Here is a 20,737-nt window from a genome sequence, read left to right on the forward strand (position 1 = left end):
CTCCTTTCCAATACATTTTGAGGGTCTTATTCTGGTGAAATGATGAATGATGCTTGGTTGCCATTTGACAAATGAAATAATATCTCTCTAATCCATAATAATCTCATCACGTAGGTAGCCTAGCCGCAGAGCACATTTGCTATTAAACAGTTTTTGTTTGGTCGCCAGGTGTACGGTGTTTCCTCCGACACATTGGTACGGCTGGCTTCTGGGTTGGATGTGCATTGTGTCAAGAAGCAGTGTGGCTCGGTTGGGTCGTGTTTCGGAGGACGCATGGCTCTCGACCTCCGCCTCTCCCGAGTCTGTACGGGAGTTGCAGCGATGAGACAAGACTGTAACTACCAATTGGATACCACGAAATTGGGGAGAATTTTAAAAAAAATCATCAGTAGAGTTGAAAATGTGATGGAAACCCATTTAACTTGTATTTCTCATTCTGTACATGGGAATTTAACAGCAAGATAATTGGAAATCACAAGGCTTGTAAATGGCCCCAGGAAAGTGGAACAAGGAACTCTTCATTGAGACAATGATAAACAGCAATCTGTGGGAGAGTTGTGTTGGATATTATAAAATAAGAATCTGCTGGAGTCCAAGTCAAACCAAGATTCTTTATTTCTGAGCTCAGAGAGAATAACAGCGCAGAGGAGACAGTCTGAATTCCTGAAGCATTGGGTGATGAGCACATATCTTTATGGTTTCCTGTTCCTGGGAGGGACTTTATTCATACAAGGACACAGGTGCAAATTGGTTTGCAACACAGGATGATACTCCCAAGAACAGGAGATTATAATAGGACAGTTTCACAAGGTTAGTCACATACTCAGTTATGTGGACACATATGCTTAAAATATTCGATTACAGAGTCTGTGAACATTTTCATTTCAATAATCACAATTAACATTTTGCATTACAGAGTCAGTAAACATTTTAATTTCATTAAATCATCAGTGGGCCAACAATGGGAATGTTGGAGCAAATGCATCACATCCAAGTATCACTTGATTATCTGTAGTGCTGGAGGAATGACACATGCATATAAACAAACACAGGCAGAGTTTAAAAAGGACCATTTAAACACATGGAATCTGATCTACTCTATATTCAAACTGACATACTCCATATTCAATTCTTAATTTCTAATAAAAGCACACAAATATATGTTTGAGTACACTTTGTAATAAGAAGTAAACACATTCTCAGTCAACAATATAAGACAACGGGAACACTGTGTCTGTTCTCTGATGAATTTTAAGTCAATGTGATGTGAAATATCAATGTACACACTAGGAGAAGTAATTAAGTCAATGTGATGTGAAATATCAATTTACACACTAGAAGTAATTCTTCTCTCCTGTGTGGACTCTCACATGACATTTAAGTGACTGTGATGAGTAATATGTCTTCCCACAGTCTGAACATTTGTAAGGCTTCTCCCCTGTGTGCAGTCTCATGTGTTCTTTCAGCATTCCTGACCCCTTAAAACTCTTTCCACACTGGGAGAAGCGGTAAGGCTTCTCCCCGTGTGTATTCGCTCATGAGCTTTCAAGTGTCCTAACTGGCTAAAACGCTTTCCACAATGGAAGCATTGGTAAGGCTTCTCCCCTGTGTGTATTCGTCCATGAGCTTTCAGGTGTACTAAGTGGGCAAAACGCTTTCCACACTGGGAGCAGTGGTAAGGCTTCTCCCCTGTGTGTATTCGCTCATGGGCTTTCAGGTGTCCTAACTGGCTAAATCGCTTTCCACAATGGGAGCAGTAGTAAGGCTTCTCCCCTGTGTGCAGTCTCATGTGTTGTTTCAGCATTCCTGACCGGTTAAAACACTTTCCACACTGGGAGCAGTGGTAAGGCTTCTCCCCTGTGTGTATTCGCTCATGAACTTTCAGGCTTCCCATCTGGCTAAAACTCGTTCCACACTGGGAGCAATGGTATGGCTTCTCCCCTGTGTGTATCCTCTCATGTCTTTTCAGGCTTTCTAACTGGTTAAAACTCTTTCCACACTGGCAGCAGAGGTGTCTTATTGCTGGTTTGGATGTCTTTGGTTCCTTCAAGTTTGGTTTTCCTCCTGCCAAAAACAGTGTTTATTTAAAGAGACCAGAATGAAATCTCCACAAAACTGCCTTGCTATGAGGTTTAATCCAAATCAGATCCCTCAATAACCTGAGGCCAGTTTTCAAACATTTCATAATTTTAAACAATCTTCGTATGATTTAAAAAATAAAATTGTAGAGCATCCAGGTAATTACTGATATGTTTACATTACTTATTCATTCCGTTTTATAAGTCAGAACACAATACAGTTCTACGACACTCAAGACACAGACATCGCTGGATTCCTATCAAGCAGGTGGTTCTAAATATACAACCTTTATAGCTGTATGATACAGAATGTGACCTACACACTTCCTTAAACCCTAAAATAAGTAAAGAAGTCATTTTGTGTGAAAGTCCAAAACTTAGAGACAGACACAAAGCACATCTACCCAGATCTCCCCGTTGTCGATTTGGGTAGATGTTCCAAAAAATATAAATACAACATGTAAAGTCTTGGTCCCATGTTTCATGAGCTGAAATAAAAAATCCCAGAATTCTTCACTTACGCACAAAATTTGGTGCACAAGTTTGTTTACATCCCTGTTAATTGAACATTTCTCCTTTGCCAAGATAATCCATCCACTTGACAGGTGTGGCATATCAAGAAGCCGATGAAACAGCATGATCATTACATCTTGTGCTGGGGAGAATAAAAGGCCACTCTAAAATGTGCAGTTTTGTCACACAACACCACAGATGTCTCAAGTTTTGAGGGAGCATGCAAATGGCATGCTGACTGCAGGTATATCCACTGGAGCTGTTGCCAGAAAATGGAATGTTAATTTCTCTACCATAAGCCGCCTCCAACATCGTTTTAGAGAATTTGGCAGTACATCCAACCTTGCTCACAACCACAGACCACATATAACAACGCCAGCCCAGGAGATCCACATCGTCTGAGACCAGCCACCTGGAAAGATGATGAAACTGAGGAGTATTTCTCTCTGTAATCAAGGTCTTTTGTGAGGAAAACTCATTCTCATTTGCTGGGCCTGGCTCCCCAGTGGGTGGGTGGGCTTATGCCCTCCCAAACCCACCCATGGCTGTGCCCCTGCCCAGTCATGTGAAGTACATAGATTAGGGCCTAATTTATTTACATTGACTGATTTCCTTATATGAACTGTAAATCGTTGAAATTGTTGCGTTTATATTTTTGTTCTGTATATGATCGAGGCCCTTGTGTTTTTTGGGACCTGCAATGCCGCAGAAATGTTTTGGTACACTTCCCCCAATCTGTGCTGTCACTCAATCCTCTCTCAAGGACAATTCCTTCGACCTCAGGGCTTGGTTTTTGCTCTGACATGTCGACTGTGGGACCTTATTCAAATCATGTCCAATCAATTCAATTTACCACAGGTGGAATCCAGTCAAGTTGTAGAAACAACATCTCAAGGATGATCAATGGAAACAGGATGCACCTCAGCTCAATTTTTCATTCACATGTCATGAATTCACTATGACATCATATTTGTATATATTTTGGCAGCAGAGTGAGGCCCGCATCCAGCAACGTCACGAGTCACGTTTTTGCAGCCGTTTCAGTACAACACTACAGGGAGAGAGAGGGGGGAGAGGTTAAACTCCACTGGACTAGTTTCATAGTATGGAATCACTTAGGAGTTCTGGATGTTGGGTAAACTTCTCCTTTAAAGCATCATTGACAAATAATGAATTGAAGTTGGACATTTGTAGACTAGAGGTTAAGAATGTTGGGCTAGTAACCGAAAGGTCGCTGGTTCGAATCCGCAAGGTGGAAAAAGCTGCCGTTCTACTCGAGCAAGGCAGTTAACCCCCAACAACTGCTCCCCGGGCGCCGATGACGTGGACGTCGATTAAGGCAGCCCCCTCACCACTCTGATTCAGAGGGGTTGGGTTCAATGCGGAAGGTACATTCCAGTTGAATGCATTCAGTTGTGACTGACTAGGTCTCCCCTTTCCATCCCAGTCCTCCTTTAAGACTCCATAATGTTTCATCATTAGATACTACAGTCCTCCTTTAAGACTCCATAATGTTTCATCATTAGATGCTACAATCCTCCTTTAAGACTCCATAATGTTTCATCACTAGATGCTACAGTCCTCCAACAATGGGTGTCATATGAATCTTTACCACATGCTCTGTAATAGGAGTAGTATTTTTCCTTGACTACCCTGTACCGGTACCCCCTGTATACAGCCTCCACATTGACTCTGTACCGGTAATACCTGTATACAGCCTCCACATTGACTCAGTACCGGTAATACCTGTATACAGCCTCCACATTGACTCAGTACCGGTAATACCTGTATACAGCCTCCACATTGACTCTGTACCGGTAATACCTGTATACAGCCTCCACATTGACTCTGTACCGGTAATACCTGTATACAGCCTTGCTACTGTTATTTTACTGCTGCTCTTTAATTATTCTTTACTTATCTATTTTTTTCTTAAAACTGCAGTGTTGGTTAAGGGCTTGTAAGTAAGCATTTCACAGTAAGGTCTACACCTGTTCTATTCAGCATTTCACAGTAAGGTTGTATTCATCGCATGTGACAAATAAAATAACATTTGATTTGTATTTTGATTTCGTTCAAACATTTCTTACAATTTATGAATATTGACAAATATAGAGATTTTGTATATATTGTTTAACATAATATACTGTAATGCCAAGTCTAAACAGGATCATCCCTCTGAGGTCTGCCATATAGCTCATATACTCTCTGATGCCAAGTCTAGACAGGATCATCCCTCTGAGGTCTGCCATGGAGCTCATATAATCTCTGATGCCAAGTCTAGACAGGATCATCCCTCAGAGGTCCCCACTCTACTCACCGTATGTGTAGTGATGTCCAGTCAGTAGAACCTCATGAAGGTATATCACCACAACATGCTGCATTACAGATCTCTTGAACAGAGATGCCTTTGAACAATGCCTATGTTGTAACCATACCTCTGGTGGATTGAGCCATCAAGCCCTCCGGAGGTGTCAGATCCTTGCTACTATAGAAACTCATGAAGGTTTGGGGGTGGAACTCATTATACGGATGTAATGGCTTAAGTAAAGCAGTTTTAAACGAGAGAAATGTAATTTTTATTCTTTCCAGCGGCTCCAGCAGTGGAAATGGCCTGAAGCACAATAGAAAATTCCCAAAATGGGACTAGCTGTTTGGGTGCTGGGCGTAGGTGACCCTTCATAAAACAACAGATCAGGGGGTGTTCCTCCACTGTATTGTTGTTGAAGGCCTAAATGGCCGCTGTTGGGGAAAAATCCAGCTCTTTTGTAATTTTCCAGTACCCATGTTGGAGAGTCTCCAGTCATCTGGTGATTTTCCAGTACCTATACTATTTCCTTTGGAAGTAGGAAGAAGAAGCAATATAAGGTTTAACATTAGACATGTGTAAGCAGAATGAAGGTGGAAACCATGTGGATGTACAGGAATGGTCCAACATAGAGTTAGAACTACTAGACATGAAGAAACAGAACTAAGAGGTATATATGTGAATAAGCTGAGCCTACAAAGACCAGACTGTTTGGGGCCACATAGAATCTAGTCAAGGTTACTAGACAGGCACAAGGGTTAATCATTTCCAAGTGACACAGACCTGAACTGGTGTGGGACAATGACTATGCATTTTTACCAACCAATACAGGGGCCAAAAGCTATGTATATGTATTGGGAAGACATGGTTGTATTAATTGGAAATGTACTTATACTGGGAACATATATGTCATAAATGTATTATTTTTTATAGTGAACCTGTGGTTGCGCCACCAATATAATCTAAACTGAGTCAGATGTTGGCGTAAACAAGCCAGAATTAAAACAGAAAGATAATGGTGGCGCACGGCCAAGGGGATTTAATCATTTACATAGAAAGGAGGGAACGTGTCTAGTGGAAATGTATAAATACTGATGTTTTGAACAAGACAAGTCAATCGTTCCATGGAATTGCTCGGCTTCTGTTACTTTTGTAATAAAGTCTATTTGAATTCACAAGCTCCGGTATCTGAGAAATATTGGATTCAATATTTCCACGACACAAATACACCTTTATAGTTGAAAAGGCTTTCCCTCGTCAGAAAGCAGAGTAGCTCTGAAAGAGAAACAAAGGGACTGATGTTTCTGATCTCACCATCTGTTAAATACACACCACTTATTGTGCTATAGTGAGTGTGTGGCTCTAGCACTCTGAATAGAGTTAATTGTCAAGGAAAGCGGTCACGTGTGTTGAGGAGCAGAGGATCACTAGTTTGAGTCCAGTATGGGGACAGTGGAGGAAACTAAACTGTTAGCAGCACACTGGCATCAGTTACACATGAAATCAATAAAGTTAGTCATTTCCAAATGAAACCATGTTCTGTAAGGTCTATATGTTGGAGTTCAGGCTTTATTTGACCTGTTAAAGTAGGAAATTAAATGAATTTTGTCCATTACAGAGACAGAGGCCAAGACCAAAAAAATAAGCCTGTTGTAAAATATATATTTGCCATTTTTAACAAGTTCTGTAGATCAGATGTTAATGAAGTAATACAGACCACATTGAAGTGTCTGGAGTTTTGTCTGCCTCTTCTAGAGTCTTGTAAAGATAGGGGTGTTGACTGAGACAGGCAATGTAACATACATCATTTGCTACCTGCCAACTTTAAGGTTTCTATTTTTTAATTACCGTTTATATTTTTCGTTTTTCCCCCCTCGCTCGACTTTTTTCATTCAACTTTTTCACTCCGGACGCTTTATCTGGACGTGGTTCTGAGGACCTCCACCAGCCGAAGCTAAGTAGTAACATTAACATTATGCCTTCTAATTACAGTCGCTGTACTCATAATATACAGGAGATCGATCGCCTTATGGTGAGGAGAGCTGTGCTGCAAGCCCAGCTTCAGACGGAGCCGTTAGGCAAGGGTCATTTCAGTGTAGGAAAGGATGAAACAGCGTCTGTGCCACCAGTAAGTACAGATAGTAACGTTAGTATAAATCCCCTCGCACGGTGCCCGCAGCCGGACAACTTTCTCATGGCTTCTGGAGGGAAATGCTGTAGGAATGCTCAACCGGTGTCGCTCATTCAGCCGATAGAAACTTTCAACCGGTTCTCCCCATTAAGCAGCGAGTCGGAGGCCGAGCCTTCTCTGGTCTCAACTCCTCCCGTTACGGGGTCTGAGACGCCGAAGCCTCCCACCGTTAGCTCTGACAAATTGAAAACCCTAGTCATTGGTGACTCCATTACCTGCAGTATTAGACTTAAAATGAATCATCCAGTGATCATACACTGTTTACCAGGGGGCAGGGCTACCGACGTTAAGGCTAATCTGAAGATGGTGCTGGCTAAAGCTAAAACTGGCGAGTGTAGAGAGTATAGGGATATTGTTATCCACATCGGCACCAACGATGTTAGGATGAAACAGTCAGAGGTCACCAAGCGCAACATAGCTTCAGCGTGTAAATCAGCTAGAAAGATATCGTCATCAAGTAATTGTCTCAGGCCCCCTCCCAGTTAGGGCGAGTGATGAGCTCTACAGCAGAGTCTCACAACTCAATCGCTGGTTGAAAACTGTTTTCTGCCCCTCCCAAAAGATAGAATTTGTAGATAATTGGCCCGCTTTCTGGGACTCACCCACAAACAGGACCAAGCCTGGCCTGTTGAGGAGTGACGGACTCCATCCTAGCTGGAGGGGTGCTCTCATCTTATCTACGAACATCGACAGGGCTCTAACTCCTCTAGCTCCACAATGAGATAGGGTGCAGGCCAGGAAGCAGGCTGTTAGCCAGCCTGCCAGCTTAGTGGAGTCTGCCACTAGCACAGTCAGTGTAGTCAGCTCAGCTATCCCTATTGAGAACGTGTCTGTGCCTCGACCTAGGTTGGGGAAAACTAAACATGGCGGTGTTCGCCTCAGCAATCTCACTAGTATAAAGACCTCCTCCATTCCTGCCATTATTGAAAGAGATTGTGATACCTCACATCTCAAAATAGGGCTACTTATTGTTAGATCCCTCACTTCCAAGGCAGTTATAGTCAATGAACTAATCCCTGATCATAATCTTGATGTGATTGGCCTGACTGAAACATGGCTTAAGCCTGATGAATTTGCTGTGTTAAATGGGGCCTCACCTGGTTACACTAGTGACCATATCCCCCATGCATCCTGCAAAGGCGGAGGTGTTGCTAACATTTATGAAAGCATATTTCAATTTACAAAAAAAATAGTTTTTTGTCTTTTGAGCTTCTAGTAATGAAATCTATGCAGCCGACTCAATCACTTTTTATAGCTACTGTTTACAGGCCTCCTGGGCCATATACAGTGTTCCTCACTGAGTTCCCTGAATTCCTAATCGGACATTGTAGTCATGGCAGATAATATTCACATTTTTGGTGACTTTAACATTCACATGGAAAAGTCCACAGACCCACTCCAAAAGGCTTTTGGAGCCATCATCGACTCAGTGGGTTTTGTCAAACATGTCTCTGGACCTACTCACTGCCACAGTCATACTCTGGACCTAGTTTTGTCCTGTGGAATAAATGTTGTGGATCTTAATGTTTTTCCTCATAATCCTGGACTATCGGACCACCATTTTATTACGTTTGCAATCACAACAAATAATCTGCTCAGACCCCAACCAAGGATCATCAAAAGTCGTGCAATAAATTCTCAGACAACCCAAAGACTGCTAGATGCCCTTCTAGACTCCCTCCGCCTACCCAAGGACGTCAGAGTACAAAAATCAGTTAACCACCTAACTGAGGAACTCAATTTAACCTTGCGCAATACTCTAGATGCAGTTGCACCCCTAAAAACTAAAAACATCTATCATAAGAAACTAGCTCCCTGGTATACAGAAAATACACGAGCTTTGAAGCAAGCTTCCAGAAAATTGTAATGGAAATGGCGCCACACCAAACTGGAAGTCTTCTCCAACTAGCTTGGAAAGACAGTACCGTGCAGGATCGAAGAGCCCTCACTGCTGCTCGATCATCCTATTTTTCCAACTTAAATTTAGGAAAATAAGAACAATCCAAAATGTATTTTTGATACTGTCGCAAAGCTAACTAAAAAGCAGCATTCCCCAAGAGAGGGTGGCTTTCACCTCAGCAGTGATAAATTAATGAACTTCTTCGAGGAAAAGATCATGATCATTAGAAAGCAAATTACGGACTCCTCTTTAAATCTGAGTATTCCTCTAAAGCTCAGTTGTCCTGAGTCTGCACAACTCTGCCAGGACCTAGGATCAAGGGAGACACTAAAGTGTTTTAGTACTATATCTCTTGACACATTGATTAAAATAATCATGGCCTCTAAACCTTCAAGCTGCATACTGGACCATATTCCAACTACTGAAAGAGCTGCTTCCTGTGCTTGGCCATCCTATGTTGAACATAATAAACGGCTCTCTATCCACCGGATGTGTACCAAACTCACTAAAAGTGGCAGTAATAAAGCCTCTCTTGAAAAAGCCAAACCCTGACGCAGAAGAAATGTAAAACTATCGACCTATATCGGATCTCCCACTCCTCTCAAAATGTTTTGAAAAAGCTGTTGCACAGCAACTCACTGCCTTCCTGTAGACAAACAATGTATACGAAATGCTTCAGTCTGGTTTTAGACCCCATCATAGCACTGAGACTGCACTTGTGAAGGTGGTAAATGACCTTTTAATGGCGTCAGACCGAGGCTCTGCATCTGTCCTCGTGCTCCTAGACCTTAGTGCTGCTTTTGATACCATCGATCACCACATTTTTTTTGAGAGATTGGAAACCCAAATTGGTCTAAGCGGACAAGTTCTGGCCTGGTTTAGATCTTATCTGTCGGAAAGATATCAGTTTGTCTCTGTGGATGGTTTGTCCTCTGACAAATCAACTGTAAATTCTGGTGATCCGTTCCGTTTAAGGACCACTATTGTTTTCTCTATATATTTTACCTCTTGGTGATGTCATTCGGAAACATAATGTTAAATTTCACTGCAATGCGGATGACACACAGCTGTACATTTCGATGAAACATGGTGAAGCCCCAAAATTGCCCTCCCTGGAAGCCTGTGTTTCAAACATAAGGAAGTGGATGGCTGCAAATGTTCTACTTTTAAACTCGGACAAAACAGAGATGCTTGTTCTAGGTCCCAAGAAACAAAGAGATCTTCTGTTGAATCTGACAATTAATCTTGATGGTTGTACAGTCGTCTCAAGTAAAACTGTGAAGAACCTCGGCGTTACTCTAGACCCTGATCTCTCTTTTGACGAACATATCAAGACTGTTTCAAGGACAGCTTTTTTCCATCTACGTAACATTGCAAAAATCAGAAGCTTTCTGTCCAAAAATGATGCAGAAAAATGAATCCATGCTTTTGTCACTTCTAGGTTAGACTACTACAATGCTCTACTTTCCGGCTACCCGGATAAAGCACCAAATAAACTTCAGTTAGTGCAAAACACGGCTGCTAGAATCTTGACTAGAACCAAAACCTTTGATCATATTACTCCAGTGCTAACCTCTCTACACTGGCTTCCTGTTAAGGCAAGGTCTGACTTCAAGGTTTTACTGCTAACCGACAAAGCATTACATGGGCTTGCTCCTACCTATCTTTTCGATTTGGTCCTGCCGTACATACCTACACGTACGCTACGGTCACAAAACGCAGGCCTCCTTACTGTCCCTAAAATTTCAAAACAAACAGCTGGAGGCAGGGCTTTCTCCTATAGAGCTCCATTTTTATGGAATCGTCTGCCTACCCATGTGAGAGACGCAGACTCGGTCTCAACTTTTAAGTCTTTATTGAAGACTCATCTCTTCAGTAGGTCATATGATTGAGTGTAGTCTGGCCCAGGAGTGTGAAGGTGAACGGAAAGGCACTGGAGCAACGAACCGCTCTTGCTGTCTCTGCCTGGCCGGTTCCCCTCTCTCCACTTGGATTCTCTGCCTCTATCCCTATTACAGGGACTGAGTCACTGGCTTACTGGTGCTCTTCCATGCCGTCCCTAGGAGGGGTGCGTCACTTGAGTGGGTTGAGTCACTGACATGATCTTCCTGTCCGGGTTGGCGCCCCCCCTTGGGTTGTGCCGTGGCGGGGATCTTTGTGGGCTATACTCTGCCTTGTCTCAGGATGGTAAGTTGGTGGTTGGAGATATCCCTCTAGCGGTGTGGGGGCTGTGCTTTGGCAAAGTGGTTGGGGTTATATCCTGCCTGTTTGGACCTGTCAGGGGGTATCGTCGGATGGGGCCACAGTGTCTCCCGATCCCTCCCGTCTCAGCCTCCAGTATTTATGCTGCGGTAGTTTGTGTCGGGGGGCTAGGGTCAGTCTGTTATATCTGGAGTATTTCTCCTGTCTTATCCGATGTCCTGTGTGAATTTATGGTCTCTCTAATTCTCTCTTTCTCTCGGAGGACCTGAGCCCTAGGACCATGCCTCAGGACTACCTGGCCTGATGACTCCTTGCTGTCCCCCAGTCCACCTGGCTGTGCTGCTGCTCCAGTGTCAACTGTTCTGCCTGCGGCTATGGAACCCTGACCTGTTCACCGGACGTGCTACCTGTCCCAGACCTGCTGTTTTCAACTCTCTAGAGACAGCAGGAGCGGTAGAGATACATTTAAGTACATTTCAGATACTCTGAATGATCGGCAATGAAAAGCCAACTGCCATTTACTCCTGAAGTGCTGACCTGTTGCACCCTCGACAACCACTGTGATTATTATTATTTGACCCTGCTGGTCATCTATGAACATTTGAACATCTTGGCCATGTTCTGTTATAATCTCCACCCAGCACAGCCAGAAGAGGACTGGCCACCCCTCATAGCCTGGTTCCTCTCTAGGTTTCTTCCTAGGTTCTGGCCTTTCTAGGGAGTTTTTCCTAGCCACCGTGCTTCTACACCTGCATTGCTTGCGGTTTGGGGTTTTAGGCTGGGTTTCTGTACAGTCGTGGCCAAAAATGTTGAGAATGACACAAATATTAATTTCCACAAAGTTTGCTGCTTCAGTGTCTTTGGATATTTTTGTCAGATGTTACTATGGAAAACTGAAGCATAATTACAAGCATTTCATAAGTGTCAAAGGCTTTTATTGACAATTACATGAAGTTGATGCAAAGAGTCAATATTTGCATTGTTGACCCTTTTTCAAAACCTACGCAATCCACCCTGGCATGCTGTCAATTAACTTCTGGGCCTCATCCTGACTGATGGCAGCCCATTCTTGCATAATCAATGCTTGGAGTTTGTCAGAATTTGTGGGTTTTCGTTTGTCCACCCGCCTCTTGAGGATTGACCACAAGTTCTCAATGGGATTAAGGTCTGGGGAGATTCCTGGCCATGGACCCAAAATATCGATGTTTTGTTCCCCGAGCCACTTAGTTATCACTTTTGCCTTATGGCAAGGTGCTCCATCATGCTGGGAAAGGCATTGTTCGTCACCAAACTGTTCCTGGATGGTTGGGAGAAGTTGCTCTCGGAGGATCTGTTGGTACCATTCTTTATTCATGGCTGTGTTCTTAGGCAAAACTGTAAGTGAGCCCACTCCCTTGGCCGAGAAGTAACCCCACACATGAATGGTCTTGGGATGCTTTACTGTTGGCATGACACAGGACTGATGGTAGCGCTCACCTTGTCTACTCCGGACAAACTTTTTTCCGGATGCTGTCGTGGAAAATTGTCTTAAGAACATAATACTCTTACAAGAACTTGTGAATTCAATATAGACTTTAATACAGAGTAACAAAGCCGAGCCCTTCCATGGAAGGACCCTATTACACACGTAACAGAGCCAAGCCCTTCCATGGAAAAGACTAAATTCTCATATTACAGAGTCCTATCTTTATAGGATTCTGTCTTTGCATAACGTATAGAGTCCCCTCCCTCTATATGAAAATAGCTTCCCTTGACCGTTCTTTACCATTATCTCTCCATATCAGTTGTTGCTTGTTAACGCCCACATCTGACAGCTGTATAGGTTATAATGCTAGCAGGGCCTCCTCATGTGGTACAAAAAAGAATGCATGCACTGCATGCTCATCCTTTCCTCTGTGCCCCTTTGTCTGGCTATCTTGAGTATTTGGGGCCCTTCTGCATAACTCAAGTCTGGTTGTCAGGTCGCTATGCCTCCCACCGTGGCCTGTTGCTCTATCAGAACCAGATGTCATCTTCTCCTCCCATAGCCAATGTATTTATGTTCTTTCTCCTTCAGCACAGCTGCTTATCTACCACAATGCCCCAAACAATCGGAAAGGGGATTCATCAGAGAAAATGACTTTACCCCAGTCCTCAGTAGTCCAATCCCTGTACCTTTTGCAGAATATCAGTCTGTCCCTGATGTTTTTCCTGGAGAGAATTGGCTTCTTTGCTGCCCTTCTTGACACCAGGCCATCCTCCAAAAGTCTTCGCCTCACCGTGCGTGCAGATGCACGGTTTTTCACAACAATTGAACCGCTCTCCTTTATGTTCTTGATGATCCGATAAATTATTGATTTAGTTGCAATCTTACTGGCAGCAATATCCTTGCCTGTGAAGGGATTCAGTTCATTTGCATGGCAAAGAGGGACGTTGCAATTGATTGCAATTCATCTGATCACTCTTCATAACATTCTGGAGTATATGCAAATTGCCATCATACAAACTGAGACAGCAAACTTTGTGAAAATTAATATTTGTGTCATTCTCAAAACTTTTGGCCACAACTGTACAGCACTTTGAGATATCAGCTGATGTAAGAAGGGCTATATAAATACATTTCATTGATTGATGTTTTTAGGAAAAGTTTTTGTAAAACATGCACCTTACATCAGATCATCTTGAAACTTTCTCCTAAAGCTAACTTTCATCAAGGTTTTATATGGTCTATTGGTTTCTCGCTTTTCATTGGCAGAATCCTTTTTCAGTGTTATGATATTCATATGATATCAATTCACACCAGTCTATCTTCATGTCAACAGAACACTGCTGGTTGTCCTGGTAACAGATACCAGTGGGCAGATCTATTTTATTTGTTCAAACTAAACTACAGCACTTACTTTGATGTGTCAAATCTGATCCTTTCTTCTCTTCTCCTCCTCTCACAGTACCACTCATCCCCGTTGTTTTCCTGCAGTCCACCAGCAGCACAGACAAACTCTTCAAACCCAGCAGTAAGGTGCTACCAGGAGAGGCACGACACGGGGACTCCAGGAGAGAGGAAGGGCTAGCGTTGTCCTGGTAACCATAAAGAGGGGACACAGACACATGTCATTATGGATGCTGATGCCACTGTTGTCATAAAGTGCTTTACAGAAACCCAGCCCAGACCCTGATAGAACAAGCTGTATGCTAGACCAGACCAAGCTGTACCATCTGGTGTTCTGATCTGGAGAGACTCTTCTCTGACTCGTCAGCATCAGGATGTTGTTGAAGCTCCCCAGAGGATCCACGATAGTCATGTCTCTCTCCTGTGTGAATGAGAACATCAAACAGATGGTAAACTTACGTCTATTACAATCATAGGGTCTTACAAGAGGCATTAATATATCTAAACAGGGCCAAATACGGGCATTTTCATCATCATGATTTCCTAAAATACTGTTTGTGTTGCAAATGTCAAGGGTTGTTCCACGAAATATGTGCCTTTTGCATGCCTTTGAAATTTTAAGTAGAAATTACACACCAATATTGAATTTTAAAAGCCTGTTATATTAGATGAGGTGAACTTTAATATAGACCATATGGAGAATTGAATAAATATATGTACTAATGGCAGACTGCATTAACAATTTATACAGTACTGAACAACATATTCAAGTGTTGTTCAGTAGAATGCCCCACAGTTCAACAACGGCATAGTTTGAGCCCGTTTTTAAGACAGTACTCACTGGTGTTAATCAGATCTTCTGTCTCCTCTTTCACTCCCAAAACGTCTTCATTCTTCACCTTTATTGAGACAGCATCCTCTTCCTCCCTAAAAGGTTCTTTCTCTTCTTTCACGAAAACATACTCCTCTTCTTCTTTCACGACAATGTTCAGCGCCAGAGCTTCTTTCTCCATACAACAGACCTCTTCTTTAGCAGGGGATGAGTAGTTTAGTGTGCTCATGGTCGGGGATGTTAACTAGCTAGTTAGCATTAGCGACAAGCCAAGCGCTAGGCTCAGTATCAATCTTTAACACGTTTGCAAATTAGGTTAAAGGTAACCAGTTGATACGTCGACAGAAATGTGTTTACAACACTGATATTAGCTATGTACATAAACATGGTCTAAAGCCTCAATCTTTCAGTTTTATGTTAGCTAGCAAGCTACCGACGTGGTTGAAAGAGTAGCCGTGTTGTTGTTCCTGAAGAAGCGTCCCGTCCAGTCCATTATACGTCACGCAAGAAGCGTCACCTGAAAGACGCACATCGCCATCTGATGGCTGGAGTGAGTAACGCAGTTTGGAAACAACAGTTATAACACTTTTAGTATTGGAAAGAACGTCATAATAATTTAACAATAAGCTGATATATTTTCTCTTACGTCTTACAAATAATACTTTACTGTACACAGACGTAGAAGCGTAATATGTATATGTAGATGATGAATAAATACGGCTATGAAGAGGTAGTGGGTAGGTATACATTTGCTCTGTTCATTTTTCACGTTCGTTTTTATCTAGATGTGACGGCACTATTCCCTTAAAGCCACGCTCTATAAGATACGAATCATCCTGTAAACAACAGAGCAAATTAATCACATACAAATAGCACTTGATTATCTGTAGTGCCATATACAGAGTATACAAAACATTAAGAACACCTGCTCCTTCCATGACATAGACTGACTAGGTGAATCCAGGTGAAAGCTTTGATCCCCTTATTGATGTCACTAGTTAAATCCACTTCAATCAGTGTAGATGAAGGGGGGGAGATGGGTTAAATAAGGATTTTTAAGCCGCGAGACAAATGAGACATGGATTGTGTATGTATGTCATTCAGAGGGTGAATAGGGAAGACAAAATATTTAAGTGCCTTTGAACGGGGTATGGTAATAGGTGCCAGGCGCACCAGTTTGTGTCAAGAACCTCAACGCTGCTGGGTTTTTCCAGCTCAACAGTTTCCCATGTGTACCAAGAATGGTCCACCGCCCTAACAGTGGTGGTCAGTGCCGTTTAAGATGAGGCAAGACAATTTGTTTTTTCATGAGCATGGCCTTATTTCTATTACAACATATTAGATGACTGTCATTCATATTCCACTCACCCTGTTCAATGTAACAGCAATAGGTTTAGGCTACTACATGATACTCAAATTTTTCCTATACCCATCATGAGGTTGTTACAACCTAGCCTATGAATGAATGTTTAGAATGTAGGTGCACACAGGTCGAGAGAAAAATTTGAGGTGACAGACAGTGACACATGGACAGACAGTGACACATTCAATACCACCTTGCATACTCTTGCGTGCATTAGCTGATATAGTGGGTAATCATTAGTACTACAGTTGCAAACGAGAGTTTCTATTGGTCAAATTCAGGTATGTTTATCCCCGTTTTGTTCCGTTTAAGAAACATTTTTCAACATCAATTGGCGGAATGAATTCACCCCTGATCACACGTGAACACAGTTCACTTTCATAACAGCCACGTTGTTTTCCTTCTCACATCTATGCAATCTCCTCCTCTGACCTTTTCCCTTTGCTTCTGGACTTCAATGCACAACACATCATCTGTATGTGCCAGGCGAAAAAACCTTTCCAGGCCAAACCATATCATAACTGCTACACACAGCCTACATCGTTGTCACCATATTAGCTAAAGTAACGTCATAGTCAACACAGCTAATAGAATTAACATGTTAATAAACCTGCTTCAATCATGCAGAAACCGTAGTGTACAATAAGCAGTTTAAGCAATTACACCAACGGGCCGGTGGCAATTAATTAGTAAAACCAAAAGCTTACCTTGACTTGGAAGAGATCCAGTGTTGTGTTGGATAGTCGTGGCCAGCTAGATAACATAGCACCCCTCTGTTTGAGCCAGGTGTTTGAGTAGGCTAAACTAGCTAGCTGCATTTGCTAGCTAAGTAAGAGAAACTGAAAGTGGAAAAAAATGACGAAATCTCTCCCTCTCACTTCTCCTTCTGTCTCTTAGATATTGTCTTTCTCTCTCTACTCAGCTACCCTACAGAGTGCTGTTGAGGCTTCTGTAGACCTTCCTTGCAAAATAGTATGTTTTAATCAATTATATGGTGACGTGATTATATTTAGTATCGTTTTATCTAAAAAGGATTAAACGTTTTAAATGTTTTAACATTTTTATTTTTCTGAAAATCACTGAGGATGATGGTTCTCCCCTTCCTCCTCTGAGGAGCCCCCACTGCACCCAAAGGACACCCAGCCAACTTGACACAATTGTGGGAAGCATTGGAGTCAACATGGGCCAGCATCCCTGTGGAATGCTTTCGACACCTTGTAGAGTCCATAACCCGATGAATTGAGGATGTTCTGAGGGGAAAAGGGGAGGGTGCAATTCCATATTAGGAAGTTGTTCTAAATGTTTGGTATAATCAGTGGATATATCTGCCGTTTAGCAGACACTTTTATCCAAAGAGATTTGCAGTCATGTGTGCAAACACTTTACATATGGGTGGTCCCAGGAATCAAACCCACAACCCTGGTTTAACAAGCACCATACTCTACCAACTGAGCTACAGGACCACAAGAAATGCTCAAGGAATGACGCAGATAAACACACACAGCCTGAGTTTGAAAAATACAATTTAATCAAAAACCGTAACATTGAAACTGACATAGTCCATATTCAGTTCAAATCAAATGTTATTTGTCACATGAATACAACAGGTGTAGTAGACCTTACTGTGAAATGCTGAATACAACAGGTGTAGACTTTACCGTGAAATGCTCACTTACAAGCCCTTAACCAACAATGCAGTTGGGAAAAATAAGTGTTAAGAAAATATTTGCTGAGTTAACTAAAGAAATAAGAAGTAACACAATGAAACACAATAAAATAACAATAACGAGGCTATATACAGGAGGCACCGGTACAGTGTCAATGTACTGAGGTACAGCTTAGGAGCAGGTGTTGAAATAATAAACATACAGCTTTATACAGTTTTCTAATTGAATAAAACAGAATTAAACTAATAAAATGTATTATGCACCTGAACAACTTCAACATGAACAATCTGGTTGGTTCTCTGCTCAACAACACTGACCGCGTCAGACTTTGCTGTGTGTCTAGGGCTGTCACTTCTGTCATCAGCTGTCATCAAACACCAGTGCTCCCACCTTTGTCCTTGAGAGACTGGATGATGGCTGCCTGCTCCCTCTTCCATAGTGAGAACAATGCTGGCTCAACACAGCCGTCACCGTCCCTGGAGTCTCTTTACTTCAATCCACAATTTGATAAATGCTGACAATTTGTTTGTTTGATTTAACTACATTTTAACTACATTTGACATTCCAAATATCACTTGATTATCAGAGAGGTGTATTATGACATCAGAACTACTCAGACATTCCAAATATCACTTGATTATCAGAGTGTATTATGACATCAGATAGAACTACTCAACATTCCATTCACTTATTATCAATTTAAACTACTCAGACATTCCAAATATCACTTGATTATCAGAGAGGTGTATTATGACATCAGATAGAACTACTCAGACATTCCAAATATCACTTGATTATCAGAGGGGTGTATTATGACATCAGATAGAACTACTCAGACATTCCAAATATCACTTGATTATTACATTTACATTTAAGTCATTTAGCTGACGCTCTTATCCAGAGCGACTTACAAATTGGTGCATTCACCTTATGATATCCAGTGGAACAACCACTTTACAATAGTGCATCTAAATATTTTAAGGGGGGGGGTTAGAAGGATTACTTTATCCTATCCTAGGTATTCCTTAAAGAGGTGGGGTTTCAGGTGTCTCCGGAAGGTGGTGATTGACTCCGCTGTCCTGGCGTCGTGAGGGAGCTTGTTCCACCATTGGGGTGCCAGAGCAGCGAACAGTTTTGACTGGGCTGAGCGGGAACTGTGCTTCCTCAGAGGTAGGGGGGCCAGCAGGCCAGAGGTGGATGAACGCAGTGCCCTTGTTTGGGTGTAAGGCCTGATCAGAGCCTGAAGGTATGGAGGTGCCGTTCCCTTCACAGCTCCGTAGGCAATCACCATGGTCTTGTAGCGGATGCGAGCTTCAACTGGAAGCCAGTGGAGAGAGCAGAGGGGTGTATTATGACATCAGATAGAACTACTCAGACATTCCAAATATCACTTGATTATCAGAGGGGTGTATTATGACATCAGATAGAACTACTCAGACATTCCAAATATCACTTGATTATCAGAGGGAGTGTATTATGACATCAGATAGAACTACTCAGACATTCCAAATATCACTTGATTATCAGAGGGGTGTATTATGACATCAGATAGAACTACTCAGACATTCCAAATATCACTTGATTATCAGAGGGGTTATTATGACATCAGATAGAACTACTCAGACATTCCAAATATCACTTGATTATCAGAGGGGTGTATTATGACATCAGATAGAACTACTCAGACATTCCAAATCAGGCTTCATCCATATCATGAAGGTGGATATTGATCCAACCATTTCAAAAGTAATGACCGGGCTGATGGAAACAGGATATGCCTTTCCAATTTTATAAATGCCGACAGACGATTTGTTAGTTTGTTTGACATAGTGGGGTCTTTTTGTGTCAGTAAAAATGTATAAGTGAGAAATGGCGGTGAAAACTCCTTTATGCGGAAATATTTATATAATAACCATCACATCTTAGTTAACTTGGAGTCACGCGATGATATGTTGTGTGGTCCTCCCACTACGACTTGGGAAACCATGCAGTTTATTAGGCTACAGATTAAATAAGTTATGAACTTCACAGGGTGGTGAAAGTGTACGTGATGAGATTGATGCTCCTTTCCAATACATTTTGAGGGTCTTATTTTGGTGACATGATGACCGATGCTTGGTTGCCATTTGACATATAAAATAATATCACTCTTATCCATAATAATCTCATCATGTAGGTAGCCTACCAGCACTGTAATGTGAGATGTTGGCTACAGTTCCATATCCGAAAATCCAAATATCATTTGATTATCTGTAGTGCTGGAGGAAAGACACCCAGATAAACACAAACACAGTGTCAGAGTTTAAAAAAGGACCATTTAAACACATGGAATCTGATCTACTCTATATTCAAACTGACATACTCCATATTCAACACGTTTTCTAATAAAAACATACACATATATGTTTGAGTATACTTTGTACAATTCATTTTCATACGGTATAAACAGGTAAACACATTCTCAGTCAACAATATAAGACAATGGGAACACTGTGTATGATCTCTGATGAATTTTAAGTCAATGTGAAGTGAAATATCAATTTACACGCTAGAAGTAATTATTCTCTCCTGTGTGGATTCTCACATGACTTTTAAGTGACTGTGATGAGTAATATGTCTTCCCACAGTCTGAGCATTTGTAAGGCTTCTCCCCTGTGTGCAGTCTCATGTGTTCTTTCAGCTTTCCTAACTGGTTAAAACGCTTTCCACGCTGGGAGTAGTGGTAAGGCTTCTCCCCGTGTGTATTCACTCATGAGCTTTCAGGTGTCCTACGTGGCTAAAAATCTTTCCACAGTGGGCGCAATGGTATGGCTT

General features: G+C 42.0%; 1 pseudogene; it reads right to left on the reverse strand.

Annotated features, from left to right (window-relative positions):
• Positions 1-597: 597 nt before the first annotated feature.
• The window catches only part of LOC106590735 (zinc finger protein with KRAB and SCAN domains 8-like), a 29,540-nt pseudogene continuing 9,400 nt past the window's right edge, over positions 598-20,737 (reverse strand).

The sequence above is a fragment of the Salmo salar genome, chromosome ssa12 (assembly GCF_905237065.1).
Source record: "Salmo salar chromosome ssa12, Ssal_v3.1, whole genome shotgun sequence".
Taxonomy (NCBI): Eukaryota; Metazoa; Chordata; class Actinopteri; order Salmoniformes; family Salmonidae; genus Salmo; species Salmo salar.